Source organism: Phoenix dactylifera, chromosome 4 (assembly GCF_051530095.1).
Source record: "Phoenix dactylifera cultivar Ajwa chromosome 4, Ajwa_hap1_PhDact_Kaust_v1.1, whole genome shotgun sequence".
NCBI lineage: Eukaryota > Viridiplantae > Streptophyta > Magnoliopsida > Arecales > Arecaceae > Phoenix > Phoenix dactylifera.
In genome coordinates this window covers 35,352,120-35,374,517 of record NC_143193.1, presented here as the reverse complement: position 1 = coordinate 35,374,517, position 22,398 = coordinate 35,352,120, and the positions used below count along the sequence as shown (strand labels likewise).

Sequence of the window (22,398 nt, the reverse complement as noted above, 5' to 3'; positions counted from 1 at the left end):
TAATTTTTTTCCCCCGAAAATAAACTGAGTCCGGAGACTGGCGGTGCCATGCCGCATAGCGGAACAGCGCGTTGAATCCTACGCCAGAACGGCCCCGGCAGCGCGAATGTCTCGGGCCGTCGAGGTCTGCTGCTTTGTCATAAAAGGGAGTTTCGAAGGGCATGTCATGGGTGCGATCATACCAGCACTAATGCACCGGATCCCATCAGAACTCCGCAGTTAAGCGTGCTTGGGCGAGAGTAGTACTAGGATGGGTGACCCCCTGGGAAGTCCTCGTGTTGCACCCCTTTTATTTTTTGCCCGCTTTTTTATTTTTTGATAACATTTATTTTTTATTTTTCGGCTTTTGGCTTTTCCTCTTCGGATAATTTTTTTCCCCCGAAAATAAACTGAGTCCGGAGACTGGCGGTGCCATGCCGCATAGCGGGAATAGCGCGTTGAATCCTACGCCAGAACGGCCCCGGCGGCGCGAATGTCTCGGGCCGTCGAGGTCTGCTGCTTTGTCATAAAAGGGAGTTTCGATGGGCATGTCATGGGTGCGATCATACCAGCACTAATGCACCGGATCCCATCAGAACTCCGCAGTTAAGCGTGCTTGGGCGAGAGTAGTACTAGGATGGGTGACCCCCTGGGAAGTCCTCGTGTTGCACCCCTTTTATTTTTTGCCCGCTTTTTTATTTTTTGATAATATTTAATTTTAATTTTTCGGCTTTTGGCTTTTCCTCTTCGGATAATTTTTTTCCCTCGAAAATAAACTGAGTCCGGAGACTCGCGGTGCCATGCCGCATAGCGGAACAGCGCGTTGAATCCTACGCCAGAACGGCCCCGGCAGCGCGAATGTCTCGGGCCGTCGCGGTCTGCTGCTTTGTCATAAAAGGGAGTTTCGAAGGGCATGTCATGGGTGCGATCATACCAGCACTAATGCACCGGATCCCATCATAACTCCGCAGTTAGGCGTGCTTGGGCGAGAGAAGTACTAGGATGGGTGACCCCCTGGGAAGTCCTCGTGTTGCACCCTTTTTATTTTTTGCCCGCTTTTTTATTTTTTGATAATATTTATTTTTAATTTTTTGGCTTTTGGCTTTTCCTCTTCGGATAATTTTTTCCCCCCGAAAATAAACTGAGTCCGGAGACTGGCGGTGCCATGCCGCATAGCGGAACAGCGCGTTGAATCCTACGCCAGAACGGCCCCGGCAGCGCGAATGTGTCGGGCCGTCGAGGTCTGCTGCTTTGTCATAAAAGGGAGTTTCGAAGGGCATGTCATGGGTGCGATCATACCAGCACTAATGCACCGGATCCCATCAGAACTCCGCCGTTAAGCGTGCTTGGGCGAGAGTAGTACTAGGATGGGTGACCCCCTGGGAAGTCCTCGTGTTGCACCCCTTTTATTTTTTGCCCGCTTTTTTATTTTTTGATAACATTTATTTTTTATTTTTCGGCTTTTGGCTTTTCCTCTTCGGATAATTTTTTTCCCCCGAAAATAAACTGAGTCCGGAGACTGGCGGTGCCATGCCGCATAGCGGAACAGCGCGTTGAATCCTACGCCAGAACGGCCCCGGCAGCGCGAATGTCTCGGGCCGTCGAGGTCTGCTGCTTTGTCATAAAAGGGAGTTTCGAAGGGCATGTCATGGGTGCGATCATACCAGCACTAATGCACCGGATCCCATCAGAACTCCGCAGTTAAGCGTGCTTGGGCGAGAGTAGTACTAGGATGGGTGACCCCCTGGGAAGTCCTCGTGTTGCACCCCTTTTATTTTTTGCCCGCTTTTTTATTTTTTGATAACATTTATTTTTTATTTTTCGGCTTTTGGCTTTTCCTCTTCGGATAATTTTTTTCCCCCGAAAATAAACTGAGTCCGGAGACTGGCGGTGCCATGCCGCATAGCGGGAATAGCGCGTTGAATCCTACGCCAGAACGGCCCCGGCGGCGCGAATGTCTCGGGCCGTCGAGGTCTGCTGCTTTGTCATAAAAGGGAGTTTCGATGGGCATGTCATGGGTGCGATCATACCAGCACTAATGCACCGGATCCCATCAGAACTCCGCAGTTAAGCGTGCTTGGGCGAGAGTAGTACTAGGATGGGTGACCCCCTGGGAAGTCCTCGTGTTGCACCCCTTTTATTTTTTGCCCGCTTTTTTATTTTTTGATAATATTTATTTTTAATTTTTCGGCTTTTGGCTTTTCCTCTTCGGATAATTTTTTTCCCCCGAAAATAAGCTGAGTCCGGAGACTCGCGGTGCCATGCCGCATAGCGGAACAGCGCGTTGAATCCTACGCCAGAACGGCCCCGGCAGCGCGAATGTCTCGGGCCGTCGCGGTCTGCTGCTTTGTCATAAAAGGGAGTTTCGAAGGGCATGTCATGGGTGCGATCATACCAGCACTAATGCACCGGATCCCATCATAACTCCGCAGTTAGGCGTGCTTGGGCGGGAGAAGTACTAGGATGGGTGACCCCCTGGGAAGTCCTCGTGTTGCACCCTTTTTATTTTTTGCCCGCTTTTTTATTTTTTGATAATATTTATTTTTAATTTTTTGGCTTTTGGCTTTTCCTCTTCGGATAATTTTTTCCCCCCGAAAATAAACTGAGTCCGGAGACTGGCGGTGCCATGCCGCATAGCGGAACAGCGCGTTGAATCCTACGCCAGAACGGCCCCGGCAGCGCGAATGTCTCGGGCCGTCGAGGTCTGCTGCTTTGTCATAAAAGGGAGTTTCGAAGGGCATGTCATGGGTGCGATCATACCAGCACTAATGCACCGGATCCCATCAGAACTCCGCAGTTAAGCGTGCTTGGGCGAGAGTAGTACTAGGATGGGTGACCCCCTGGGAAGTCCTCGTGTTGCACCCCTTTTATTTTTTGCCCGCTTTTTTATTTTTTGATAACATTTATTTTTTATTTTTCGGCTTTTGGCTTTTCCTCTTCGGATAATTTTTTTCCCCCGAAAATAAACTGAGTCCGGAGACTGGCGGTGCCATGCCGCATAGCGGAACAGCGCGTTGAATCCTACGCCAGAACGGCCCCGGCAGCGCGAATGTCTCGGGCCGTCGAGGTCTGCTGCTTTGTCATAAAAGGGAGTTTCGAAGGGCATGTCATGGGTGCGATCATACCAGCACTAATGCACCGGATCCCATCAGAACTCCGCAGTTAAGCGTGCTTGGGCGAGAGTAGTACTAGGATGGGTGACCCCCTGGGAAGTCCTCGTGTTGCACCCCTTTTATTTTTTGCCCGCTTTTTTATTTTTTGATAACATTTATTTTTTATTTTTCGGCTTTTGGCTTTTCCTCTTCGGATAATTTTTTTCCCCCGAAAATAAACTGAGTCCGGAGACTGGCGGTGCCATGCCGCATAGCGGGAATAGCGCGTTGAATCCTACGCCAGAACGGCCCCGGCGGCGCGAATGTCTCGGGCCGTCGAGGTCTGCTGCTTTGTCATAAAAGGGAGTTTCGATGGGCATGTCATGGGTGCGATCATACCAGCACTAATGCACCGGATCCCATCAGAACTCCGCAGTTAAGCGTGCTTGGGCGAGAGTAGTACTAGGATGGGTGACCCCCTGGGAAGTCCTCGTGTTGCACCCCTTTTATTTTTTGCCCGCTTTTTTATTTTTTGATAATATTTATTTTTAATTTTTCGGCTTTTGGCTTTTCCTCTTCGGATAATTTTTTTCCCCCGAAAATAAGCTGAGTCCGGAGACTCGCGGTGCCATGCCGCATAGCGGAACAGCGCGTTGAATCCTACGCCAGAACGGCCCCGGCAGCGCGAATGTCTCGGGCCGTCGCGGTCTGCTGCTTTGTCATAAAAGGGAGTTTCGAAGGGCATGTCATGGGTGCGATCATACCAGCACTAATGCACCGGATCCCATCATAACTCCGCAGTTAGGCGTGCTTGGGCGGGAGAAGTACTAGGATGGGTGACCCCCTGGGAAGTCCTCGTGTTGCACCCTTTTTATTTTTTGCCCGCTTTTTTATTTTTTGATAATATTTATTTTTAATTTTTTGGCTTTTGGCTTTTCCTCTTCGGATAATTTTTTCCCCCCGAAAATAAACTGAGTCCGGAGACTGGCGGTGCCATGCCGCATAGCGGAACAGCGCGTTGAATCCTACGCCAGAACGGCCCCGGCAGCGCGAATGTCTCGGGCCGTCGAGGTCTGCTGCTTTGTCATAAAAGGGAGTTTCGAAGGGCATGTCATGGGTGCGATCATACCAGCACTAATGCACCGGATCCCATCAGAACTCCGCAGTTAAGCGTGCTTGGGCGAGAGTAGTACTAGGATGGGTGACCCCCTGGGAAGTCCTCGTGTTGCACCCCTTTTATTTTTTGCCCGCTTTTTTATTTTTTGATAACATTTATTTTTTATTTTTCGGCTTTTGGCTTTTCCTCTTCGGATAATTTTTTTCCCCCGAAAATAAACTGAGTCCGGAGACTGGCGGTGCCATGCCGCATAGCGGAACAGCGCGTTGAATCCTACGCCAGAACGGCCCCGGCAGCGCGAATGTCTCGGGCCGTCGAGGTCTGCTGCTTTGTCATAAAAGGGAGTTTCGAAGGGCATGTCATGGGTGCGATCATACCAGCACTAATGCACCGGATCCCATCAGAACTCCGCAGTTAAGCGTGCTTGGGCGAGAGTAGTACTAGGATGGGTGACCCCCTGGGAAGTCCTCGTGTTGCACCCCTTTTATTTTTTGCCCGCTTTTTTATTTTTTGATAACATTTATTTTTTATTTTTCGGCTTTTGGCTTTTCCTCTTCGGATAATTTTTTTCCCCCAAAAATAAACTGAGTCCGGAGACTGGCGGTGCCATGCCGCATAGCGGGAATAGCGCGTTGAATCCTACGCCAGAACGGCCCCGGCGGCGCGAATGTCTCGGGCCGTCGAGGTCTGCTGCTTTGTCATAAAAGGGAGTTTCGATGGGCATGTCATGGGTGCGATCATACCAGCACTAATGCACCGGATCCCATCAGAACTCCGCAGTTAAGCGTGCTTGGGCGAGAGTAGTACTAGGATGGGTGACCCCCTGGGAAGTCCTCGTGTTGCACCCCTTTTATTTTTTGCCCGCTTTTTTATTTTTTGATAATATTTATTTTTAATTTTTCGGCTTTTGGCTTTTCCTCTTCGGATAATTTTTTTCCCCCGAAAATAAACTGAGTCCGGAGACTCGCGGTGCCATGCCGCATAGCGGAACAGCGCGTTGAATCCTACGCCAGAACGGCCCCGGCAGCGCGAATGTCTCGGGCCGTCGCGGTCTGCTGCTTTGTCATAAAAGGGAGTTTCGAAGGGCATGTCATGGGTGCGATCATACCAGCACTAATGCACCGGATCCCATCATAACTCCGCAGTTAGGCGTGCTTGGGCGAGAGAAGTACTAGGATGGGTGACCCACTGGGAAGTCCTCGTGTTGCACCCTTTTTATTTTTTGCCCGCTTTTTTTTTTTGATAATATTTATTTTTAATTTTTTGGCTTTTGGCTTTTCCTCTTCGGATAATTTTTTCCCCCCGAAAATAAACTGAGTCCGGAGACTGGCGGTGCCATGCCGCATAGCGGAACAGCGCGTTGAATCCTACGCCAGAACGGCCCCGGCAGCGCGAATGTCTCGGGCCGTCGAGGTCTGCTGCTTTGTCATAAAAGGGAGTTTCGAAGGGCATGTCATGGGTGCGATCATACCAGCACTAATGCACCGGATCCCATCAGAACTCCGCAGTTAAGCGTGCTTGGGCGAGAGTAGTACTAGGATGGGTGACCCCCTGGGAAGTCCTCGTGTTGCACCCCTTTTATTTTTTGCCCGCTTTTTTATTTTTTGATAACATTTATTTTTTATTTTTCGGCTTTTGGCTTTTCCTCTTCGGATAATTTTTTTCCCCCGAAAATAAACTGAGTCCGGAGACTCGCGGTGCCATGCCGCATAGCGGAACAGCGCGTTGAATCCTACGCCAGAACGGCCCCGGCAGCGCGAATGTCTCGGGCCGTCGAGGTCTGCTGCTTTGTCGTAAAAGGGAGTTTCGAAGGGCATGTCATGGGTGCGATCATACCAGCACTAATGCACCGGATCCCATCAGAACTCCGCAGTTAAGCGTGCTTGGGCGAGAGTAGTACTAGGATAGGTGACCCCCTGGGAAGTCCTCGTGTTGCACCCCTTTTATTTTTTGCCCGCTTTTTTATTTTTTGATAACATTTATTTTTTATTTTTCGGCTTTTGGCTTTTCCTCTTCGGATAATTTTTTTCCCCCGAAAATAAACTGAGTCCGGAGACTGGCGGTGCCATGCCGCATAGCGGAACAGCGCATTGAATCCTACGCCAGAACGGCCCCGGCAGCGCGAATATCTCGGGCCGTCGAGGTCTGCTGCTTTGTCATAAAAGGGAGTTTCGAAGGGCATGTCATGGGTGCGATCATACCAGCACTAATGCACCGGATCCCATCACAACTCCGCAGTTAAGCGTGCTTGGGCGAGAGTAGTACTAGGATTGGTGACCCCCTGGGAAGTCCTCGTGTTGCACCCCTTTTATTTTTTGCCCGCTTTTTTATTTTTTGATAACATTTATTTTTTATTTTTCGGCTTTTGGCTTTTCCTCTTCGGATAATTTTTTTCCCCCGAAAATAAACTGAGTCCGGAGACTGGCGGTGCCATGCCGCATAGCGGAACAGCATGTTGAATCCTACGCCAGAACGGCCCCGGCAGCGCGAATGTCTCGGGCCGTCGAGGTCTGCTACTTTGTCATAAAAGGGAGTTTCGAAGGGCATGTCTTGGGTGCGATCATACCAGCACTAATGCACCGGATCCTATCAGAACTCCACAGTTAAGCGTGCTTGGGCGAGAGTAGTACTAGGATGGGTGACCCCCTGGGAAGTCCTCATGTTGCACCCTTTTTATTTTTTGCCCGCTTTTTTATTTTTTGATAATATTTATTTTTAATTTTTTGGCTTTTGGCTTTTCCTCTTCGGATAATTTTTTTCCCCCGACAATAAACTGGGTCCGGAGACTGGCGGTGCCATGCCGCATAGCGGGACCAGCGCGTTGAATCCTACGCCAGAACGGCCCCGGCAGCGCGAATGTCTCGGGCCGTCGAGGTCTGCTGCTTTGTCATAAAAGGGAGTTTCGAAGGGCATATCATGGGTGCGATCATACCAGCACTAATGCACCGGATCCCATCAGAACTCCGCAGTTAAGCGTGCTTGGGCGAGAGTAGTACTAGGATGGGTGACCCCCTGGGAAGTCCTCGTGTTGCACCCCTTTTATTTTTTGCCCGCTTTTTTCTTTTTTGATAACATTTATTTTTAATTTTTTGGCTTTTGGCTTTTCCTCTTCGGATAATTTTTTTTCCTCGAAAATAAACTGAGTCCGGAGACTCGCGGTGCCATGCCGCATAGCGGAACAGCGCATTGAATCCTACGCCAGAACGGCCCCGGCAGCGCGAATGTCTCGGGCCGTCGAGGTCTGCTGCTTTGTCATAAAAGGGTGTTTCGATGGGCATGTCATGGGTGCGATCATACCAGCACTAATGCACCGGATTCCATCAGAACTCCGCAGTTAAGCGTGCTTGGGCGAGAGTAGTACTAGGATGGGTGACCCCCTGGGAAGTCCTCGTGTTGCACCCCTTTTATTTTTTGCCCGCTTTTTTATTTTTTGATAATATTTATTTTTAATTTTTCGGCTTTTGGCTTTTCCTCTTCGGATAATTTTTTTCCCCCGAAAATAAACTGAGTCCGGAGACTCGCGGTGCCATGCCGCATAGCGGAACAGCGCGTTGAATCCTACGCCAGAACGGCCCCGGCAGCGCGAATGTCTCGGGCCGTCGAGGTCTGCTGCTTTGTCATAAAAGGGAGTTTCGAAGGGCATGTCATGGGTGCGATCATACCAGCACTAATGCACCGGATCCCATCAGAACTCCGCAGTTAAGCGTGCTTGGGCGAGAGTAGTACTAGGATGGGTGACCCCCTGGGAAGTCCTCGTGTTGCACCCTTTTTATTTTTTTCTCCACTTTTTTATTTTTTGATAATATTTATTTTTAATTTTTCGGCTTTTGGCTTTTCCTCTTCGGATAATTTATTTCCCCCGAAAATAAACTGAGTCCGGAGACTGGCGGTGCCATGCCGCATAGCGGGAATAGCGCGTTGAATCCTACGCCAGAACGGCCCCGGCGGCGCGAATGTCTCGGGCCGTCGAGGTCTGCTGCTTTGTCATAAAAGGGAGTTTCGAAGGGCATGTCATGGGTGCGATCATACCAGCACTAATGCACCGGATCCCATCAGAACTCTGCAGTTAAGCGTGCTTGGGCGAGAGTAGTACTAGGATGGGTGACCCCCTGGGAAGTCCTCGTGTTGCACCCTTTTTATTTTTTTCTCCACTTTTTTATTTTTTGATAATATTTATTTTTAATTTTTCGGCTTTTGGCTTTTCCTCTTCGGATAATTTATTTCCCCCGAAAATAAACTGAGTCCGGAGACTGGCGGTGCCATGCCGCATAGCGGGAATAGCGCGTTGAATCCTACGCCAGAACGGCCCCGGCGGCGCGAATGTCTCGGGCCGTCGAGGTCTGCTGCTTTGTCATAAAAGGGAGTTTCGATGGGCATGTCATGGGTGCGATCATACCAGCACTAATGCACCGGATCCCATCAGAACTCCGCAGTTAAGCGTGCTTGGGCGAGAGTAGTACTAGGATGGGTGACCCCCTGGGAAGTCCTCGTGTTGCACCCCTTTTATTTTTTGCCCGCTTTTTTATTTTTTGATAATATTTATTTTTAATTTTTCGGCTTTTGGCTTTTCCTCTTCGGATAATTTTTTTCCCCCGAAAATAAACTGAGTCCGGAGACTCGCGGTGCCATGCCGCATAGCGGAACAGCGCGTTGAATCCTACGCCAGAACGGCCCCGGCAGCGCGAATGTCTCGGGCCGTCGCGGTCTGCTGCTTTGTCATAAAAGGGAGTTTCGAAGGGCATGTCATGGGTGCGATCATACCAGCACTAATGCACCGGATCCCATCATAACTCCGCAGTTAGGCGTGCTTGGGCGAGAGAAGTACTAGGATGGGTGACCCCCTGGGAAGTCCTCGTGTTGCACCCTTTTTATTTTTTGCCCACTTTTTTATTTTTTGATAATATTTATTTTTAATTTTTTGGCTTTTGACTTTTCCTCTTCGGATAATTTTTTCCCCCCGAAAATAAACTGAGTCCGGAGACTGGCGGTGCCATGCTGCATAGCGGAACAGCGCGTTGAATCCTACGCCAGAACGGCCCCGGCAGCGCGAATGTCTCGGGCCGTCGAGGTCTGCTGCTTTGTCATAAAAGGGAGTTTCGAAGGGCATGTCATGGGTGCGATCATACCAGCACTAATGCACCGGATCCCATCAGAACTCCGCAGTTAAGCGTGCTTGGGCGAGAGTAGTACTATGATGGGTGACCCCCTGGGAAGTCCTCGTGTTGCACCCCTTTTATTTTTTGCCCGCTTTTTTATTTTTTGATAACATTTATTTTTTATTTTTCGGCTTTTGGCTTTTCCTCTTCGTATAATTTTTTTCCCCCGAAAATAAACTGAGTCCGGAGACTGGCGGTGCCATGCCGCATGGCGGAACAGCGCGTTGAATCCTACGCCAGAACGGCCCCGGCAGCGCGAATGTCTCGGGCCGTCGAGGTCTGCTGCTTTGTCATAAAAGGGAGTTTCGAAGGGCATGTCATGGGTGCGATCATACCAGCACTAATGCACCGGATCCCATCAGAACTCCGCAGTTAAGCGTGCTTGGGCGAGAGTAGTACTAGGATGGGTGACCCCCTGGGAAGTCCTCGTGTTGCACCCCTTTTATTTTTTGCCCGCTTTTTTATTTTTTGATAACATTTATTTTTTATTTTTCGGCTTTTGGCTTTTCCTCTTCGGATAATTTTTTTCCCCCGAAAATAAACTGAGTCCGGAGACTAGCGGTGCCATGCCGCATAGCGGAACAGCGTGTTGAATCCTACGCCAGAACGGCCCCGGCAGCGCGAATGTCTCGGGCCGTCGAGGTCTGCTACTTTGTCATAAAAGGGAGTTTCGAAGGGCATGTCTTGGGTGCGATCATACCAGCACTAATGCACCGGATCCTATCAGAACTTTGCAGTTAAGCGTGCTTGGGCGAGAGTAGTACTAGGATGGGTGACCCCCTGGGAAGTCCTCGTGTTGCACCCCTTTTATTTTTTGCCCGCTTTTTTATTTTTTGATAACATTTATTTTTTATTTTTCGGCTTTTGGCTTTTCCTCTTCGTATAATTTTTTTCCCCCGAAAATAAACTGAGTCCGGAGATTGGCGGTGCCATGCCGCATAGCGGAACAGCGCGTTGAATCCTACGCCAGAACGGCCCCGGCAGCGCGAATGTCTCGGGCCGTCGAGGTCTGCTGCTTTGTCATAAAAGGGAGTTTCGAAGGGCATGTCATGGGTGCGATCATACCAGCACTAATGCACCGGATCCCATCAGAACTCCGCAGTTAAGCGTGCTTGGGCGAGAGTAGTACTAGGATGGGTGACCCCCTGGGAAGTCCTCGTGTTGCACCCCTTTTATTTTTTGCCCGCTTTTTTATTTTTTGATAACATTTATTTTTTATTTTTCGGCTTTTGGCTTTTCCTCTTCGGATAATTTTTTTCCCCCGAAAATAAACTGAGTCCGGAGACTAGCGGTGCCATGCCGCATAGCGGAACAGCGTGTTGAATCCTACGCCAGAACGGACCCGGCAGCGCGAATGTCTCGGGCCGTCGACGTCTGCTACTTTGTCATAAAAGGGAGTTTCGAAGGGCATGTCTTGGGTGCGATCATACCAGCACTAATGCACCGGATCCTATCAGAACTCTGCAGTTAAGCGTGCTTGGGCGAGAGTAGTACTAGGATGGGTGACCCCCTGGGAAGTCCTCATGTTGCACCCTTTTTATTTTTTGCCCGCTTTTTTATTTTTTGATAATATTTATTTTTAATTTTTTGGCTTTTGGTTTTTCCTCTTCGGATAATTTTTTTCCCCCGACAATAAACTGGGTCCGGAGACTGGCGGTGCCATGCCGCGTAGCGGGACCAGCGCGTTGAATCCTACGCCAGAACGGCCCCGGCAGCGCGAATGTCTCGGGCCGTCGAGGTCTGCTGCTTTGTCATAAAAGGGAGTTTCGAAGGGCATATCATGGGTGCGATCATACCAGCACTAATGCACCGGATCCCATCAGAACTCCGCAGTTAAGCGTGCTTGGGCGAGAGTAGTACTAGGATGGGTGACCCCCTGGGAAGTCCTCGTGTTGCACCCCTTTTATTTTTTGCCTGCTTTTTTCTTTTTTGATAACATTTATTTTTAATTTTTTGGCTTTTGGCTTTTCCTCTTCGGATAATTTTTTTCCCTCGAAAATAAACTGAGTCCGGAGACTCGCGGTGCCATGCCGCATAGCGGAACAGCGCATTGAATCCTACGCCAGAACGGCCCCGGCAGCGCGAATGTCTCGGGCCGTCGAGGTCTGCTGCTTTGTCATAAAAGGGTGTTTCGATGGGCATGTCATGGGTGCGATCATACCAGCACTAATGCACCGGATCCCATCAGAACTCCGCAGTTAAGCGTGCTTGGGCGAGAGTAGTACTAGGATGGGTGACCCCCTGGGAAGTCCTCGTGTTGCACCCCTTTTATTTTTTGCCCGCTTTTTTATTTTTTGATAATATTTATTTTTAATTTTTCGGCTTTTGGCTTTTCCTCTTCGGATAATTTTTTTCCCCCGAAAATAAACTGAGTCCGGAGACTCGCGGTGCCATGCCGCATAGCGGAACAGCGCGTTGAATCCTACGCCAGAACGGCCCCGGCAGCGCGAATGTCTCGGGCCGTCGAGGTCTGCTGCTTTGTCATAAAAGGGAGTTTCGAAGGGCATGTCATGGGTGCGATCATACCAGCACTAATGCACCGGATCCCATCAGAACTCCGCAGTTAAGCGTGCTTGGGCGAGAGTAGTACTAGGATGGGTGACCCCCAGGGAAGTCCTCGTGTTGCACCCTTTTTATTTTTTTCTCCACTTTTTTATTTTTTGATAATATTTATTTTTAATTTTTCGGCTTTTGGCTTTTCCTCTTCGGATAATTTTTTTCCCCCGAAAATAAACTGAGTCCGGCGACTGGCGGTGCCATGCCGCATAGCGGGAATAGCGCGTTGAATCCTACGCCAGAACGGCCCCGGCGGCGCGAATGTCTCGGGCCGTCGAGGTCTGCTGCTTTGTCATAAAAGGGAGTTTCGATGGGCATGTCATGGGTGCGATCATACCAGCACTAATGCACCGGATCCCATCAGAACTCCGCAGTTAAGCGTGCTTGGGCGAGAGTAGTACTAGGATGGGTGACCCCCTGGGAAGTCCTCGTGTTGCACCCCTTTTATTTTTTGCCCGCTTTTTTATTTTTTGATAACATTTATTTTTTATTTTTCGGCTTTTGGCTTTTCCTCTTCGTATAATTTTTTTCCCCCGAAAATAAACTGAGTCCGGAGACTGGCGGTGCCATGCCGCATAGCGGAACAGCGCGTTGAATCCTACGCCAGAACGGCCCCGGCAGCGCGAATGTCTCGGGCCGTCGAGGTCTGCTGCTTTGTCATAAAAGAGAGTTTCGAAGGGCATGTCATGGGTGCGATCATACCAGCACTAATGCACCGGATCCCATCAGAACTCCGCAGTTAAGCGTGCTTGGGCGAGAGTAGTACTAGGATGGGTGACCCCCTGGGAAGTCCTCGTGTTGCACCCCTTTTATTTTTTGCCCGCTTTTTTATTTTTTGATAACATTTATTTTTTATTTTTCGGCTTTTGGCTTTTCCTCTTCGGATAATTTTTTTCCCCCGAAAATAAACTGAGTCCGGAGACTAGCGGTGCCATGCCGCATAGCGGAACAGCGTGTTGAATCCTACGCCAGAACGGCCCCGGCAGCGCGAATGTCTCGGGCCGTCGAGGTCTGCTACTTTGTCATAAAAGGGAGTTTCGAAGGGCATGTCTTGGGTGCGATCATACCAGCACTAATGCACCGGATCCTATCAGAACTCTGCAGTTAAGCGTGCTTGGGCGAGAGTAGTACTAGGATGGGTGACCCCCTGGGAAGTCCTCATGTTGCACCCTTTTTATTTTTTGCCCGCTTTTTTAATTTTTGATAATATTTATTTTTAATTTTTTGGCTTTTGGTTTTTCCTCTTCGGATAATTTTTTTCCCCCGACAATAAACTGGGTCCGGAGACTGGCGGTGCCATGCCGCATAGCGGGACCAGCGCGTTGAATCCTACGCCAGAACGGCCCCGGCAGCGCGAATGTCTCGGGCCGTCGAGGTCTGCTGCTTTGTCATAAAAGGGAGTTTCGAAGGGCATATCATGGGTGCGATCATACCAGCACTAATGCACCGGATCCCATCAGAACTCCGCAGTTAAGCGTGCTTGGGCGAGAGTAGTACTAGGATGGGTGTCCCCCTGGGAAGTCCTCGTGTTGCACCCCTTTTATTTTTTGCCTGCTTTTTTCTTTTTTGATAACATTTATTTTTAATTTTTTGGCTTTTGGCTTTTCCTCTTCGGATAATTTTTTTCCCTCGAAAATAAACTGAGTCCGGAGACTCGCGGTGCCATGCCGCATAGCGGAACAGCGCATTGAATCCTACGCCAGAACGGCCCCGGCAGCGCGAATGTCTCGGGCCGTCGAGGTCTGCTGCTTTGTCATAAAAGGGTGTTTCGATGGGCATGTCATGGGTGCGATCATACCAGCACTAATGCAACGGATCCCATCAGAACTCTGCAGTTAAGCGTGCTTGGGCGAGAGTAGTACTAGGATGGGTGACCCCCTGGGAAGTCCTCGTGTTGCACCCCTTTTATTTTTTGCCCGCTTTTTTATTTTTTGATAATATTTATTTTTAATTTTTCGGCTTTTGGCTTTTCCTCTTCGGATAATTTTTTTCCCCCGAAAATAAACTGAGTCCGGAGACTCGCGGTGCCATGCCGCATAGCGGAACAGCGCGTTGAATCCTACGCCAGAACGGCCCCGGCAGCGCGAATGTCTCGGGCCGTCGAGGTCTGCTGCTTTGTCATAAAAGGGAGTTTCGAAGGGCATGTCATGGGTGCGATCATACCAGCACTAATGCACCGGATCCCATCAGAACTCCGCAGTTAAGCGTGCTTGGGCGAGAGTAGTACTAGGATGGGTGACACCCAGGGAAGTCCTCGTGTTGCACCCCTTTTATTTTTTGCCCGCTTTTTTATTTTTTGATAATATTTATTTTTAATTTTTCGGCTTTTGGCTTTTCCTCTTCGGATAATTTTTTTCCCCCGAAAATAAACTGAGTCCGGAGACTGGCGGTGCCATGCCGCATAGCGGAACAGCGCGTTGAATCCTACGCCAGAACGGCCCCGGCAGCGCGAATGTCTCGGGCCGTCGCGGTCTGCTGCTTTGTCATAAAAGGGAGTTTCGAAGGGCATGTCATGGGTGCGATCATACCAGCACTAATGCACCGAATCCCATCATAACTCCGCAGTTAGGCGTGCTTGGGCGAGAGAAGTACTAGGATGGGTGACCCCCTGGGAAGTCCTCGTGTTGCACCCTTTTTATTTTTTGCCCGCTTTTTTATTTTTTGATAATATTTATTTTTAATTTTTTGGCTTTTGGCTTTTCCTCTTCGGATAATTTTTTCCCCCCGAAAATAAACTGAGTCCGGAGACTGGCGGTGCCATGCCGCATAGCGGAACAGCGCGTTGAATCCTACGCCAGAACGGCCCCGGCAGCGCGAATGTCTCGGGCCGTCGAGGTCTGCTGCTTTGTCATAAAAGGGAGTTTCGAAGGGCATGTCATGGGTGCGATCATACCAGCACTAATGCACCGGATCCCATCAGAACTCTGCAGTTAAGCGTGCTTGGGCGAGAGTAGTACTATGATGGGTGACCCCCTGGGAAGTCCTCGTGTTGCACCCCTTTTATTTTTTGCCCGCTTTTTTATTTTTTGATAACATTTATTTTTTATTTTTCGGCTTTTGGCTTTTCCTCTTCGTATAATTTTTTTCCCCCGAAAATAAACTGAGTCCGGAGACTGGCGGTGCCATGCCGCATAGCGGAACAGCGCGTTGAATCCTACGCCAGAACGGCCCCGGCAGCGCGAATGTCTCGGGCCGTCGAGGTCTGCTGCTTTGTCATAAAAGGGAGTTTCGAAGGGCATGTCATGGGTGCGATCATACCAGCACTAATGCACCGGATCCCATCAGAACTCCGCAGTTAAGCGTGCTTGGGCGAGAGTAGTACTAGGATGGGTGACCCCCTGGGATGTCCTCGTGTTGCACCCCTTTTATTTTTTGCCCGCTTTTTTATTTTTTGATAACATTTATTTTTTATTTTTCGGCTTTTGGCTTTTCCTCTTCGGATAATTTTTTTCCCCCGAAAATAAACTGAGTCCGGAGACTAGCGGTGCCATGCCGCATAGCGGAACAGCGTGTTGAATCCTACGCCAGAACGGCCCCGGCAGCGCGAATGTCTCGGGCCGTCGAGGTCTGCTACTTGGTCATAAAAGGGAGTTTCGAAGGGCATGTCTTGGGTGCGATCATACCAGCACTAATGCACCGGATCCTATCAGAACTCTGCAGTTAAGCGTGCTTGGGCGAGAGTAGTACTAGGATGGGTGACCCCCTGGGAAGTCCTCATGTTGCACCCTTTTTATTTTTTGCCCGCTTTTTTAATTTTTGATAATATTTATTTTTAATTTTTTGGCTTTTGGTTTTTTCTCTTCGGATAATTTTTTTCCCCCGACAATAAACTGGGTCCGGAGACTGGCGGTGCCATGCCGCATAGCGGGACCAGCGCGTTGAATCCTACGCCAGAACGGCCCCGGCAACGCGAATGTCTCGGGCCGTCGAGGTCTGCTGCTTTGTCATAAAAGGGAGTTTCGAAGGGCATATCATGGGTGCGATCATACCAGCACTAATGCACCGGATCCCATCAGAACTCCGCAGTTAAGCGTGCTTGGGCGAGAGTAGTACTAGGATGGGTGACCCCCTGGGAAGTCCTCGTGTTGCACCCCTTTTATTTTTTGCCTGCTTTTTTCTTTTTTGATAACATTTATTTTTAATTTTTTGGCTTTTGGCTTTTCCTCTTCGGATAATTTTTTTCCCTCGAAAATAAACTGAGTCCGGAGACTCGCGGTGCCATGCCGCATAGCGGAACAGCGCATTGAATCCTACGCCAGAACGGCCCCGGCAGCGCGAATGTCTCGGGCCGTCGAGGTCTGCTGCTTTGTCATAAAAGGGTGTTTCGATGGGCATGTCATGGGTGCGATCATACCAGCACTAATGCAACGGATCCCATCAGAACTCCGCAGTTAAGCGTGCTTGGGCGAGAGTAGTACTAGGATGGGTGACCCCCTGGGAAGTCCTCGTGTTGCACCCCTTTTATTTTTTGCCCGCTTTTTTATTTTTTGATAATATTTATTTTTAATTTTTCGGCTTTTGGCTTTTCCTCTTCGGATAATTTTTTTCCCCCGAAAATAAACTGAGTCCGGAGACTCGCGGTGCCATGCCGCATAGCGGAACAGCGCGTTGAATCCTACGCCAGAACGGCCCCGGCAGCGCGAATGTCTCGGGCCGTCGCGGTCTGCTGCTTTGTCATAAAAGGGAGTTTCGAAGGGCATGTCATGGGTGCGATCATACCAGCACTAATGCACCGAATCCCATCATAACTCCGCAGTTAGGCGTGCTTGGGCGAGAGAAGTACTAGGATGGGTGACCCCCTGGGAAGTCCTCGTGTTGCACCCTTTTTATTTTTTGCCCGCTTTTTTATTTTTTGATAATATTTATTTTTAATTTTTTGGCTTTTGGCTTTTCCTCTTCGGATAATTTTTTCCCCCCGAAAATAAACTGAGTCCGGAGACTGGCGGTGCCATGCCGCATAGCGGAACAGCGCGTTGAATCCTACGCCAGAACGGCCCCGGCAGCGCGAATGTCTCGGGCCGTCGAGGTCTGCTGCTTTGTCATAAAAGGGAGTTTCGAAGGGCATGTCATGGGTGCGATCATACCAGCACTAATGCACCGGATCCCATCAGAACTCTGCAGTTAAGCGTGCTTGGGCGAGAGTAGTACTATGATGGGTGACCCCCTGGGAAGTCCTCGTGTTGCACCCCTTTTATTTTTTGCCCGCTTTTTTATTTTTTGATAACATTTATTTTTTATTTTTCGGCTTTTGGCTTTTCCTCTTCGTATAATTTTTTTCCCCCGAAAATAAACTGAGTCCGGAGACTGGCGGTGCCATGCCGCATAGCGGAACAGCGCGTTGAATCCTACGCCAGAACGGCCCCGGCAGCGCGAATGTCTCGGGCCGTCGAGGTCTGCTGCTTTGTCATAAAAGGGAGTTTCGAAGGGCATGTCATGGGTGCGATCATACCAGCACTAATGCACCGGATCCCATCAGAACTCCGCAGTTAAGCGTGCTTGGGCGAGAGTAGTACTAGGATGGGTGACCCCCTGGGATGTCCTCGTGTTGCACCCCTTTTATTTTTTGCCCGCTTTTTTATTTTTTGATAACATTTATTTTTTATTTTTCGGCTTTTGGCTTTTCCTCTTCGGATAATTTTTTTCCCCCGAAAATAAACTGAGTCCGGAGACTAGCGGTGCCATGCCGCATAGCGGAACAGCGTGTTGAATCCTACGCCAGAACGGCCCCGGCAGCGCGAATGTCTCGGGCCGTCGAGGTCTGCTACTTGGTCATAAAAGGGAGTTTCGAAGGGCATGTCTTGGGTGCGATCATACCAGCACTAATGCACCGGATCCTATCAGAACTCTGCAGTTAAGCGTGCTTGGGCGAGAGTAGTACTAGGATGGGTGACCCCCTGGGAAGTCCTCATGTTGCACCCTTTTTATTTTTTGCCCGCTTTTTTAATTTTTGATAATATTTATTTTTAATTTTTTGGCTTTTGGTTTTTCCTCTTCGGATAATTTTTTTCCCCCGACAATAAACTGGGTCCGGAGACTGGCGGTGCCATGCCGCATAGCGGGACCAGCGCGTTGAATCCTACGCCAGAACGGCCCCGGCAACGCGAATGTCTCGGGCCGTCGAGGTCTGCTGCTTTGTCATAAAAGGGAGTTTCGAAGGGCATATCATGGGTGCGATCATACCAGCACTAATGCACCGGATCCCATCAGAACTCCGCAGTTAAGCGTGCTTGGGCGAGAGTAGTACTAGGATGGGTGACCCCCTGGGAAGTCCTCGTGTTGCACCCCTTTTATTTTTTGCCTGCTTTTTTCTTTTTTGATAACATTTATTTTTAATTTTTTGGCTTTTGGCTTTTCCTCTTCGGATAATTTTTTTCCCTCGAAAATAAACTGAGTCCGGAGACTCGCGGTGCCATGCCGCATAGCGGAACAGCGCATTGAATCCTACGCCAGAACGGCCCCGGCAGCGCGAATGTCTCGGGCCGTCGAGGTCTGCTGCTTTGTCATAAAAGGGTGTTTCGATGGGCATGTCATGGGTGCGATCATACCAGCACTAATGCAACGGATCCCATCAGAACTCCGCAGTTAAGCGTGCTTGGGCGAGAGTAGTACTAGGATGGGTGACCCCCTGGGAAGTCCTCGTGTTGCACCCCTTTTATTTTTTGCCCGCTTTTTTATTTTTTGATAATATTTATTTTTAATTTTTCGGCTTTTGGCTTTTCCTCTTCGGATAATTTTTTTCCCCCGAAAATAAACTGAGTCCGGAGACTCGCGGTGCCATGCCGCATAGCGGAACAGCGCGTTGAATCCTACGCCAGAACGGCCCCGGCAGCGCGAATGTCTCGGGCCGTCGAGGTCTGCTGCTTTGTCATAAAAGGGAGTTTCGAAGGGCATGTCATGGGTGCGATCATACCAGCACTAATGCACCGGATCCCATCAGAACTCCGCAGTTAAGCGTGCTTGGGCGAGAGTAGTACTAGGATGGGTGACACCCAGGGAAGTCCTCGTGTTGCACCCCTTTTATTTTTTGCCCGCTTTTTTATTTTTTGATAATATTTATTTTTAATTTTTCGGCTTTTGGCTTTTCCTCTTCGGATAATTTTTTTCCCCCGAAAATAAACTGAGTCCGGAGACTGGCGGTGCCATGCCGCATAGCGGAACAGCGCGTTGAATCCTACGCCAGAACGGCCCCGGCAGCGCGAATGTCTCGGGCCGTCGCGGTCTGCTGCTTTGTCATAAAAGGGAGTTTCGAAGGGCATGTCATGGGTGCGATCATACCAGCACTAATGCACCGAATCCCATCATAACTCCGCAGTTAGGCGTGCTTGGGCGAGAGAAGTACTAGGATGGGTGACCCCCTGGGAAGTCCTCGTGTTGCACCCTTTTTATTTTTTGCCCGCTTTTTTATTTTTTGATAATATTTATTTTTAATTTTTTGGCTTTTGGCTTTTCCTCTTCGGATAATTTTTTCCCCCCGAAAATAAACTGAGTCCGGAGACTGGCGGTGCCATGCCGCATAACGGAACAGCGCGTTGAATCCTACGCCAGAACGGCCCCGGCAGCGCGAATGTCTCGGGCCGTCGAGGTCTGCTGCTTTGTCATAAAAGGGAGTTTCGAAGGGCATGTCATGGGTGCGATCATACCAGCACTAATGCACCGGATCCCATCAGAACTCCGCGGTTAAGCGTGCTTGGGCGAGAGTAGTACTAGGATGGGTGACCCCCTGGGAAGTCCTCGTGTTGCACCCCTTTTATTTTTTGCCCGCTTTTTTATTTTTTGATAACATTTATTTTTTATTTTTCGGCTTTTGGCTTTTCCTCTTCGGATAATTTTTTTCCCCCGAAAATAAACTGAGTCCGGAGACTGGCGGTGCCATGCCGCATAGCGGAACAGCGCGTTGAATCCTACGCCAGAACGGCCCCGGCAGCGCGAATGTCTCGGGCCGTCGAGGTCTGCTGCTTTGTCATAAAAGGGAGTTTCGAAGGGCATGTCATGGGTGCGAACATACCAGCACTAATGCACCGGATCCCATCAGAACTCCGCAGTTAAGCGTGCTTGGGCGAGAGTAGTACTAGGATGGGTGACCCCCTGGGAAGTCCTCGTGTTGCACCCCTTTTATTTTTTGCCCGCTTTTTTATTTTTTGATAACATTTATTTTTTATTTTTCGGCTTTTGGCTTTTCCTCTTCGGATAATTTTTTTCCCCCGAAAATAAACTGAGTCCGGAGACTGGCGGTGCCATGCCGCATAGCGGAACAGCGTGTTGAATCCTACGCTAGAACGGCCCCGGCAGCGTGAATGTCTCGGGCCGTCGAGGTCTGCTACTTTGTCATAAAAGGGAGTTTCGAAGGGCATGTCTTGGGTGCGATCATACCAGCACTAATGCACCGGATCCTATCAGAACTCCGCAGTTAAGCGTGCTTGGGCGAGAGTAGTACTAGGATGGGTGACCCCCTAGGAAGTCCTCATGTTGCACCCTTTTTATTTTTTGCCCGCTTTTTTATTTTTTGATAATATTTATTTTTAATTTTTTGGCTTTTGGCTTTTCCTCTTCGGATAATTTTTTTCCCCCGACAATAAACTGGGTCCGGAGACTGGCGGTGCCATGCCGCATAGCGGGACCAGCGCGTTGAATCCTACGCCAGAACGGCCCCGGCAGCGCGAATGTCTCGGGCCGTCGAGGTCTGCTGCTTTGTCATAAAAGGGAGTTTCGAAGGGCATATCATGGGTGCGATCATACCAGCACTAATGCACCGGATCCCATCAGAACTCCGCAGTTAAGCGTGCTTGGGCGAGAGTAGTACTAGGATGGGTGACCCCCTGGGAAGTCCTCGTGTTGCACCCCTTTTATTTTTTGCCCGCTTTTTTCTTTTTTGATAACATTTATTTTTAATTTTTTGGCTTTTGGCTTTTCCTCTTCGGATAATTTTTTTCCCTCGAAAATAAACTGAGTCCGGAGACTCGCGGTGCCATGCCGCATAGCGGAACAGCGCATTGAATCCTACGCCAGAACGGCCCCGGCAGCGCGAATGTCTCGGGCCGTCGAGGTCTGCTGCTTTGTCATAAAAGGGTGTTTCGATGGGCATGTCATGGGTGCGATCATACCAGCACAAATGCACCGGATCCCATCAGAACTCCGCAGTTAAGCGTGCTTGGGCGAGAGTAGTACTAGGATGGGTGACCCCCTGGGAAGTCCTCGTGTTGCACCCCTTCTATTTTTTGCCCGCTTTTTTATTTTTTGATAATATTTATTTTTAATTTTTCGGCTTTTGGCTTTTCCTCTTCGGATAATTTTTTTTCCCCGAAAATAAACTGAGTCCGGAGACTCGCGGTGCCATGCCGCATAGCGGAACAGCGCGTTGAATCCTACGCCAGAACGGCCCCGGCAGCGCGAATGTCTCGGGCCGTCGAGGTCTGCTGCTTTGTCATAAAATGGAGTTTCGAAGGGCATGTCATGGGTGCGATCATACCAGCACTAATGCACCGGATCCCATCAGAACTCCGCAGTTAAGCGTGCTTGGGCGAGAGTAGTACTATGATGGGTGACCCCCTGGGAAGTCCTCGTGTTGCACCCCTTTTATTTTTTGCCCGCTTTTTTATTTTTTGATAACATTTATTTTTTATTTTTCGGCTTTTGGCTTTTCCTCTTCGTATAATTTTTTTCCCCCGAAAATAAACTGAGTCCGGAGACTGGCGGTGCCATGCCGCATAGCGGAACAGCGCGTTGAATCCTACGCCAGAACGGCCCCGGCAGCGCGAATGTCTCGGGCCGTCGAGGTCTGCTGCTTTGTCATAAAAGGGAGTTTCGAAGGGCATGTCATGGGTGCGATCATACCAGCACTAATGTACCGGATCCCATCAGAACTCCGCAGTTAAGCGTGCTTGGGCGAGAGTAGTACTAGGATGGGTGACCCCCTGGGAAGTCCTCGTGTTGCACCCCTTTTATTTTTTGCCCGCTTTTTTATTTTTTGATAACATTTATTTTTTATTTTTCTGCTTTTGGCTTTTCCTCTTCGGATAATTTTTTTCCCCCGAAAATAAACTGAGTCCGGAGACTAGCGGTGCCATGCCGCATAGCGGAACAGCGTGTTGAATCCTACGCCAGAACGGCCCCGGCAGCGCGAATGTCTCGGGCCGTCGAGGTCTGCTACTTTGTCATAAAAGGGAGTTTCGAAGGGCATGTCTTGGGTGCGATCATACCAGCACTAATGCACCGGATCCTATCAGAACTCTGCAGTTAAGCGTGCTTGGGCGAGAGTAGTACTAGGATGGGTGACCCCCTGGGAAGTCCTCATGTTGCACCCTTTTTATTTTTTGCCCGCTTTTTTATTTTTTGATAATATTTATTTTTAATTTTTTGGCTTTTGGTTTTTCCTCTTCGGATAATTTTTTTCCCCCGACAATAAACTGGGTCCGGAGACTGGCGGTGCCATGCCGCATAGCGGGACCAGCGCGTTGAATCCTACGCCAGAACGGCCCCGGCAGCGCGAATGTCTCGGGCC

General features: G+C 49.6%; 53 non-coding genes and 8 pseudogenes across 53 annotated transcripts; all 61 read left to right on the top strand.

Annotated features, from left to right (window-relative positions):
* Window positions 1-168: 168 nt before the first annotated feature.
* LOC149757688 (5S ribosomal RNA) lies at window positions 169-287 on the top strand. The gene has a single exon (XR_016404693.1). It is a non-coding gene; the product is annotated as a 5S ribosomal RNA (ribosomal RNA).
* A 247-nt stretch (window positions 288-534) lies between these two features.
* On the top strand, window positions 535-653 carry LOC149757687 (5S ribosomal RNA). Its single transcript, XR_016404682.1, has one exon. It is a non-coding gene; the product is annotated as a 5S ribosomal RNA (ribosomal RNA).
* Window positions 654-899: 246 nt separating this feature from the next.
* On the top strand, window positions 900-1,018 carry LOC149757686 (5S ribosomal RNA; annotated as a pseudogene).
* Window positions 1,019-1,264: 246 nt separating this feature from the next.
* LOC149757685 (5S ribosomal RNA) lies at window positions 1,265-1,383 on the top strand. Its single transcript, XR_016401307.1, has one exon. It is a non-coding gene; the product is annotated as a 5S ribosomal RNA (ribosomal RNA).
* A 246-nt stretch (window positions 1,384-1,629) lies between these two features.
* On the top strand, window positions 1,630-1,748 carry LOC149757684 (5S ribosomal RNA). The gene has a single exon (XR_016404672.1). It is a non-coding gene; the product is annotated as a 5S ribosomal RNA (ribosomal RNA).
* Window positions 1,749-1,995: 247 nt separating this feature from the next.
* LOC149757683 (5S ribosomal RNA) lies at window positions 1,996-2,114 on the top strand. Its single transcript, XR_016404661.1, has one exon. It is a non-coding gene; the product is annotated as a 5S ribosomal RNA (ribosomal RNA).
* Window positions 2,115-2,360: 246 nt separating this feature from the next.
* LOC149757682 (5S ribosomal RNA) lies at window positions 2,361-2,479 on the top strand. Its single transcript, XR_016408941.1, has one exon. It is a non-coding gene; the product is annotated as a 5S ribosomal RNA (ribosomal RNA).
* Window positions 2,480-2,725: 246 nt separating this feature from the next.
* LOC149757681 (5S ribosomal RNA) lies at window positions 2,726-2,844 on the top strand. Its single transcript, XR_016404650.1, has one exon. It is a non-coding gene; the product is annotated as a 5S ribosomal RNA (ribosomal RNA).
* Window positions 2,845-3,090: 246 nt separating this feature from the next.
* Window positions 3,091-3,209, top strand: LOC149757680 (5S ribosomal RNA). The gene has a single exon (XR_016404639.1). It is a non-coding gene; the product is annotated as a 5S ribosomal RNA (ribosomal RNA).
* Window positions 3,210-3,456: 247 nt separating this feature from the next.
* Window positions 3,457-3,575, top strand: LOC149757679 (5S ribosomal RNA). The gene has a single exon (XR_016404629.1). It is a non-coding gene; the product is annotated as a 5S ribosomal RNA (ribosomal RNA).
* A 246-nt stretch (window positions 3,576-3,821) lies between these two features.
* On the top strand, window positions 3,822-3,940 carry LOC149757678 (5S ribosomal RNA). The gene has a single exon (XR_016408940.1). It is a non-coding gene; the product is annotated as a 5S ribosomal RNA (ribosomal RNA).
* Window positions 3,941-4,186: 246 nt separating this feature from the next.
* Window positions 4,187-4,305, top strand: LOC149757677 (5S ribosomal RNA). The gene has a single exon (XR_016404622.1). It is a non-coding gene; the product is annotated as a 5S ribosomal RNA (ribosomal RNA).
* A 246-nt stretch (window positions 4,306-4,551) lies between these two features.
* On the top strand, window positions 4,552-4,670 carry LOC149757676 (5S ribosomal RNA). Its single transcript, XR_016404610.1, has one exon. It is a non-coding gene; the product is annotated as a 5S ribosomal RNA (ribosomal RNA).
* Window positions 4,671-4,917: 247 nt separating this feature from the next.
* On the top strand, window positions 4,918-5,036 carry LOC149757675 (5S ribosomal RNA). Its single transcript, XR_016404599.1, has one exon. It is a non-coding gene; the product is annotated as a 5S ribosomal RNA (ribosomal RNA).
* A 246-nt stretch (window positions 5,037-5,282) lies between these two features.
* Window positions 5,283-5,401, top strand: LOC149757674 (5S ribosomal RNA; annotated as a pseudogene).
* Window positions 5,402-5,645: 244 nt separating this feature from the next.
* On the top strand, window positions 5,646-5,764 carry LOC149757673 (5S ribosomal RNA). Its single transcript, XR_016404588.1, has one exon. It is a non-coding gene; the product is annotated as a 5S ribosomal RNA (ribosomal RNA).
* A 246-nt stretch (window positions 5,765-6,010) lies between these two features.
* LOC149757672 (5S ribosomal RNA) lies at window positions 6,011-6,129 on the top strand. Its single transcript, XR_016403514.1, has one exon. It is a non-coding gene; the product is annotated as a 5S ribosomal RNA (ribosomal RNA).
* Window positions 6,130-6,375: 246 nt separating this feature from the next.
* On the top strand, window positions 6,376-6,494 carry LOC149757671 (5S ribosomal RNA; annotated as a pseudogene).
* Window positions 6,495-6,740: 246 nt separating this feature from the next.
* On the top strand, window positions 6,741-6,859 carry LOC149757670 (5S ribosomal RNA; annotated as a pseudogene).
* A 247-nt stretch (window positions 6,860-7,106) lies between these two features.
* On the top strand, window positions 7,107-7,225 carry LOC149757669 (5S ribosomal RNA). The gene has a single exon (XR_016404580.1). It is a non-coding gene; the product is annotated as a 5S ribosomal RNA (ribosomal RNA).
* Window positions 7,226-7,471: 246 nt separating this feature from the next.
* On the top strand, window positions 7,472-7,590 carry LOC149757668 (5S ribosomal RNA). Its single transcript, XR_016402088.1, has one exon. It is a non-coding gene; the product is annotated as a 5S ribosomal RNA (ribosomal RNA).
* Window positions 7,591-7,836: 246 nt separating this feature from the next.
* LOC149757667 (5S ribosomal RNA) lies at window positions 7,837-7,955 on the top strand. The gene has a single exon (XR_016411857.1). It is a non-coding gene; the product is annotated as a 5S ribosomal RNA (ribosomal RNA).
* A 248-nt stretch (window positions 7,956-8,203) lies between these two features.
* LOC149757666 (5S ribosomal RNA) lies at window positions 8,204-8,322 on the top strand. The gene has a single exon (XR_016401696.1). It is a non-coding gene; the product is annotated as a 5S ribosomal RNA (ribosomal RNA).
* A 248-nt stretch (window positions 8,323-8,570) lies between these two features.
* Window positions 8,571-8,689, top strand: LOC149757665 (5S ribosomal RNA). The gene has a single exon (XR_016404575.1). It is a non-coding gene; the product is annotated as a 5S ribosomal RNA (ribosomal RNA).
* Window positions 8,690-8,935: 246 nt separating this feature from the next.
* On the top strand, window positions 8,936-9,054 carry LOC149757664 (5S ribosomal RNA; annotated as a pseudogene).
* A 246-nt stretch (window positions 9,055-9,300) lies between these two features.
* Window positions 9,301-9,419, top strand: LOC149757663 (5S ribosomal RNA). The gene has a single exon (XR_016412591.1). It is a non-coding gene; the product is annotated as a 5S ribosomal RNA (ribosomal RNA).
* Window positions 9,420-9,665: 246 nt separating this feature from the next.
* Window positions 9,666-9,784, top strand: LOC149757662 (5S ribosomal RNA). Its single transcript, XR_016404564.1, has one exon. It is a non-coding gene; the product is annotated as a 5S ribosomal RNA (ribosomal RNA).
* Window positions 9,785-10,030: 246 nt separating this feature from the next.
* Window positions 10,031-10,149, top strand: LOC149757661 (5S ribosomal RNA). The gene has a single exon (XR_016407775.1). It is a non-coding gene; the product is annotated as a 5S ribosomal RNA (ribosomal RNA).
* A 246-nt stretch (window positions 10,150-10,395) lies between these two features.
* On the top strand, window positions 10,396-10,514 carry LOC149757660 (5S ribosomal RNA). The gene has a single exon (XR_016404555.1). It is a non-coding gene; the product is annotated as a 5S ribosomal RNA (ribosomal RNA).
* A 246-nt stretch (window positions 10,515-10,760) lies between these two features.
* On the top strand, window positions 10,761-10,879 carry LOC149757659 (5S ribosomal RNA). Its single transcript, XR_016408344.1, has one exon. It is a non-coding gene; the product is annotated as a 5S ribosomal RNA (ribosomal RNA).
* A 247-nt stretch (window positions 10,880-11,126) lies between these two features.
* On the top strand, window positions 11,127-11,245 carry LOC149757658 (5S ribosomal RNA). The gene has a single exon (XR_016404545.1). It is a non-coding gene; the product is annotated as a 5S ribosomal RNA (ribosomal RNA).
* A 246-nt stretch (window positions 11,246-11,491) lies between these two features.
* On the top strand, window positions 11,492-11,610 carry LOC149757657 (5S ribosomal RNA). The gene has a single exon (XR_016404534.1). It is a non-coding gene; the product is annotated as a 5S ribosomal RNA (ribosomal RNA).
* Window positions 11,611-11,856: 246 nt separating this feature from the next.
* LOC149757656 (5S ribosomal RNA) lies at window positions 11,857-11,975 on the top strand. Its single transcript, XR_016401138.1, has one exon. It is a non-coding gene; the product is annotated as a 5S ribosomal RNA (ribosomal RNA).
* A 248-nt stretch (window positions 11,976-12,223) lies between these two features.
* On the top strand, window positions 12,224-12,342 carry LOC149757655 (5S ribosomal RNA). Its single transcript, XR_016404523.1, has one exon. It is a non-coding gene; the product is annotated as a 5S ribosomal RNA (ribosomal RNA).
* Window positions 12,343-12,588: 246 nt separating this feature from the next.
* Window positions 12,589-12,707, top strand: LOC149757654 (5S ribosomal RNA). The gene has a single exon (XR_016404513.1). It is a non-coding gene; the product is annotated as a 5S ribosomal RNA (ribosomal RNA).
* A 246-nt stretch (window positions 12,708-12,953) lies between these two features.
* LOC149757653 (5S ribosomal RNA) lies at window positions 12,954-13,072 on the top strand. The gene has a single exon (XR_016408343.1). It is a non-coding gene; the product is annotated as a 5S ribosomal RNA (ribosomal RNA).
* Window positions 13,073-13,319: 247 nt separating this feature from the next.
* On the top strand, window positions 13,320-13,438 carry LOC149757652 (5S ribosomal RNA). The gene has a single exon (XR_016400844.1). It is a non-coding gene; the product is annotated as a 5S ribosomal RNA (ribosomal RNA).
* A 246-nt stretch (window positions 13,439-13,684) lies between these two features.
* On the top strand, window positions 13,685-13,803 carry LOC149757651 (5S ribosomal RNA). Its single transcript, XR_016405385.1, has one exon. It is a non-coding gene; the product is annotated as a 5S ribosomal RNA (ribosomal RNA).
* A 246-nt stretch (window positions 13,804-14,049) lies between these two features.
* On the top strand, window positions 14,050-14,168 carry LOC149757650 (5S ribosomal RNA). The gene has a single exon (XR_016406869.1). It is a non-coding gene; the product is annotated as a 5S ribosomal RNA (ribosomal RNA).
* Window positions 14,169-14,414: 246 nt separating this feature from the next.
* LOC149757649 (5S ribosomal RNA) lies at window positions 14,415-14,533 on the top strand (annotated as a pseudogene).
* A 246-nt stretch (window positions 14,534-14,779) lies between these two features.
* On the top strand, window positions 14,780-14,898 carry LOC149757648 (5S ribosomal RNA). The gene has a single exon (XR_016401911.1). It is a non-coding gene; the product is annotated as a 5S ribosomal RNA (ribosomal RNA).
* A 246-nt stretch (window positions 14,899-15,144) lies between these two features.
* LOC149757647 (5S ribosomal RNA) lies at window positions 15,145-15,263 on the top strand. The gene has a single exon (XR_016403775.1). It is a non-coding gene; the product is annotated as a 5S ribosomal RNA (ribosomal RNA).
* A 246-nt stretch (window positions 15,264-15,509) lies between these two features.
* On the top strand, window positions 15,510-15,628 carry LOC149757646 (5S ribosomal RNA). Its single transcript, XR_016408342.1, has one exon. It is a non-coding gene; the product is annotated as a 5S ribosomal RNA (ribosomal RNA).
* A 247-nt stretch (window positions 15,629-15,875) lies between these two features.
* Window positions 15,876-15,994, top strand: LOC149757645 (5S ribosomal RNA). The gene has a single exon (XR_016404505.1). It is a non-coding gene; the product is annotated as a 5S ribosomal RNA (ribosomal RNA).
* A 246-nt stretch (window positions 15,995-16,240) lies between these two features.
* Window positions 16,241-16,359, top strand: LOC149757644 (5S ribosomal RNA). Its single transcript, XR_016403301.1, has one exon. It is a non-coding gene; the product is annotated as a 5S ribosomal RNA (ribosomal RNA).
* Window positions 16,360-16,605: 246 nt separating this feature from the next.
* LOC149757643 (5S ribosomal RNA) lies at window positions 16,606-16,724 on the top strand (annotated as a pseudogene).
* A 246-nt stretch (window positions 16,725-16,970) lies between these two features.
* LOC149757642 (5S ribosomal RNA) lies at window positions 16,971-17,089 on the top strand. Its single transcript, XR_016401909.1, has one exon. It is a non-coding gene; the product is annotated as a 5S ribosomal RNA (ribosomal RNA).
* Window positions 17,090-17,335: 246 nt separating this feature from the next.
* On the top strand, window positions 17,336-17,454 carry LOC149757641 (5S ribosomal RNA). The gene has a single exon (XR_016403774.1). It is a non-coding gene; the product is annotated as a 5S ribosomal RNA (ribosomal RNA).
* A 246-nt stretch (window positions 17,455-17,700) lies between these two features.
* Window positions 17,701-17,819, top strand: LOC149757640 (5S ribosomal RNA). Its single transcript, XR_016408341.1, has one exon. It is a non-coding gene; the product is annotated as a 5S ribosomal RNA (ribosomal RNA).
* Window positions 17,820-18,066: 247 nt separating this feature from the next.
* LOC149757639 (5S ribosomal RNA) lies at window positions 18,067-18,185 on the top strand. The gene has a single exon (XR_016404495.1). It is a non-coding gene; the product is annotated as a 5S ribosomal RNA (ribosomal RNA).
* Window positions 18,186-18,431: 246 nt separating this feature from the next.
* Window positions 18,432-18,550, top strand: LOC149757638 (5S ribosomal RNA). Its single transcript, XR_016403300.1, has one exon. It is a non-coding gene; the product is annotated as a 5S ribosomal RNA (ribosomal RNA).
* A 246-nt stretch (window positions 18,551-18,796) lies between these two features.
* Window positions 18,797-18,915, top strand: LOC149757637 (5S ribosomal RNA). Its single transcript, XR_016406867.1, has one exon. It is a non-coding gene; the product is annotated as a 5S ribosomal RNA (ribosomal RNA).
* Window positions 18,916-19,161: 246 nt separating this feature from the next.
* On the top strand, window positions 19,162-19,280 carry LOC149757636 (5S ribosomal RNA; annotated as a pseudogene).
* A 246-nt stretch (window positions 19,281-19,526) lies between these two features.
* Window positions 19,527-19,645, top strand: LOC149757635 (5S ribosomal RNA). Its single transcript, XR_016402246.1, has one exon. It is a non-coding gene; the product is annotated as a 5S ribosomal RNA (ribosomal RNA).
* Window positions 19,646-19,891: 246 nt separating this feature from the next.
* LOC149757634 (5S ribosomal RNA) lies at window positions 19,892-20,010 on the top strand. The gene has a single exon (XR_016401946.1). It is a non-coding gene; the product is annotated as a 5S ribosomal RNA (ribosomal RNA).
* A 246-nt stretch (window positions 20,011-20,256) lies between these two features.
* On the top strand, window positions 20,257-20,375 carry LOC149757633 (5S ribosomal RNA). Its single transcript, XR_016408793.1, has one exon. It is a non-coding gene; the product is annotated as a 5S ribosomal RNA (ribosomal RNA).
* Window positions 20,376-20,622: 247 nt separating this feature from the next.
* On the top strand, window positions 20,623-20,741 carry LOC149757632 (5S ribosomal RNA). Its single transcript, XR_016404493.1, has one exon. It is a non-coding gene; the product is annotated as a 5S ribosomal RNA (ribosomal RNA).
* Window positions 20,742-20,987: 246 nt separating this feature from the next.
* On the top strand, window positions 20,988-21,106 carry LOC149757631 (5S ribosomal RNA). The gene has a single exon (XR_016400498.1). It is a non-coding gene; the product is annotated as a 5S ribosomal RNA (ribosomal RNA).
* Window positions 21,107-21,352: 246 nt separating this feature from the next.
* On the top strand, window positions 21,353-21,471 carry LOC149757630 (5S ribosomal RNA). The gene has a single exon (XR_016412590.1). It is a non-coding gene; the product is annotated as a 5S ribosomal RNA (ribosomal RNA).
* A 246-nt stretch (window positions 21,472-21,717) lies between these two features.
* Window positions 21,718-21,836, top strand: LOC149757629 (5S ribosomal RNA). The gene has a single exon (XR_016401186.1). It is a non-coding gene; the product is annotated as a 5S ribosomal RNA (ribosomal RNA).
* Window positions 21,837-22,082: 246 nt separating this feature from the next.
* Window positions 22,083-22,201, top strand: LOC149757628 (5S ribosomal RNA). The gene has a single exon (XR_016408340.1). It is a non-coding gene; the product is annotated as a 5S ribosomal RNA (ribosomal RNA).
* The last annotated feature ends 197 nt before the right edge of the window (window positions 22,202-22,398 follow it).